Source organism: Felis catus, chromosome E3 (genome assembly GCF_018350175.1).
Source record: "Felis catus isolate Fca126 chromosome E3, F.catus_Fca126_mat1.0, whole genome shotgun sequence".
Lineage (NCBI taxonomy): Eukaryota > Metazoa > Chordata > Mammalia > Carnivora > Felidae > Felis > Felis catus.
The window spans coordinates 14,003,549-14,005,543 of NC_058383.1; positions in this window are offsets into that span (position 1 = coordinate 14,003,549).

Below are 1,995 nucleotides of genomic sequence, written 5' to 3' on the forward strand. Positions count from 1 at the left end.
AAATCTTTTCTTCTGTTCTTTCCTCACCCGGTCCCTCTGTGCGTCCCAGAGGCCCTACATTTGGAATAAGCCCCGCATCTGACCACGTCTCATCCTCTGCCAAGACACCCTCCTCTCCTCTAGACAAACACAGAGGCTCCTGACTGTTCTCTCTTCTTCTGTGTTTGCCTTCTCCCATCCCGGCCACCTGCATGGCAGCTTGGTGACCTTTCTGAGAGATACATTGGGTCACGTCCCTCCTGTGTGGGCGTCCCTCCAAGGCCCACCCATAAGCCTGGGGGTGAAATCCAAACCGCCAGCCTGGCCCGGCGGATGATGCGTGCTGTGCCTCCTGGCTCCCTCTCCGATCCCACCTTCCTTCGCCTCCCACATCCCTCCCTCCAGGATCCAGCCACAATGACCTTCACCTTCACTTTCACCCTCCCTTCTTGAGTTCAGCAGCCCTGTTTCCACCTCCAGGTGCTCACACTGGCTGTTCCCTCTGCCTGATGCTGTTCCTCCGGATCTCATGATTGCCTCCTTGTCAACATTCAGGCTCCCCCTCTGAGAGGTGTCCCCTCCCTACCTTCCGGCCACCCTCTCCCTCCACCCTGCTCTCCTCCCTCCATCGCCCTCATCCCTACCGGAACACGGTAATCACTTGGTCTGCTTGTCCATCGTGTGTCCCCCCCAGGAGATCAAGGCCCATGTTGATCTGTCCAGTGCTGGCAGGGAGGCACCTCCCCGGTCTGCATGCAGCACATCGGGCACCAGATGTTGCCTGGGGGAAGGCAGGCGGCAGGAAGCCCCTGACCCACCTGTGGAAGGAGAACAAAGAGGGTGCAAGAAACCAACAAACAGTAGAAAGAACAGCCAAAGGGCAGGCGAAGGCCTGGTCTCCCCGCAGGGCTCCTCCGACGGAGATCACGTGTCCTCTGGTGGGTTTAGCACTCCTGGCCTCTTCGCAAATCGGAGCCTCATCCCCCAGGCCCCTGTCTGTGGTGCCTTCTTCTCATTCCACTCTCCTCGTTCCCTGGGGCCCCTGGGGTGCGGCAGCCTCAGTGGCTGGCAGGAGGCTGGAGCAGCTCCCCGGGAAGGGCTGAGCTGCCCTGTGCGTATTCTGCGGCCCTTTCCCTGTTTCCCCCTTCCCGGGGGGGGGAGGCAGGGGGCTTGGGACTGGATCGCAGCCAAACGTGGCTGCCCCTCGCTGCTTCTCTTCCCCTCTTGGAGGGGGGGATTCTTTTCACCAAGCCAAGCAACTAGCGACCTCCTGCAGCATCCGCCGGGGAAGAAATGATTAATGCCAAACACACGGAGGCTCCGATTTGCAGTCACCGTGGGGTCGTTCTCCGCATCTGGAAGTGAGTTTGTTTTGCACACTTTGCAGGTGGTAGGTCTTCGGAGGAGGGCAGCAAGGAATTCCGCGGTCTTCGAGCAGAGGTGGGAAGGGGCAGAAAGAGAGAGAGAGAATCCTAAGCAGGCTCCACATGTCACAGCAGAGACCGACATGGGGCTCGAACTCAGGAATGACGAGGTCAAGACCTGAACCGAAACCAAAAGTCGGACGCTTAACTGACTGAGCCACCCAGGGACCGCCCCCCCCACAATGCATTTTTAAAAGAAAATAGAAAACCCAGAAGACAGAGGAGGCTGAAGACAAGTTGCACACACCGCCTCTCTGGAAAGCCAGGCATGGCTGGTCTGACGGTGGTCGTGGTGGGGAGAGGCGGGCCGAGCCTCCTTCTGACCCAGGGCTGTCCCCAGAGCTTATAGGACCTCTGCTGAGGGTAGCTTCTCTAGGGTGCCCCTGCCTCGGTCACCTCGGGCTGGATGGACCTCTGGGGGCCTTCGAGAGCTGCCTCCCCCTCCCCCTCCCCCTCCCCCTCCCCCTCTGCAGGGGAAGCCTCGCTCTCTCTCTCCAGGCTATAAGCTGGGTGACCTAAGGCACCAGGGCCTGTCCCACTGGAGAAACGGCTGCAGCATTTTCTCTCTGCGCACTCCCGAGGGCCCCCAGCC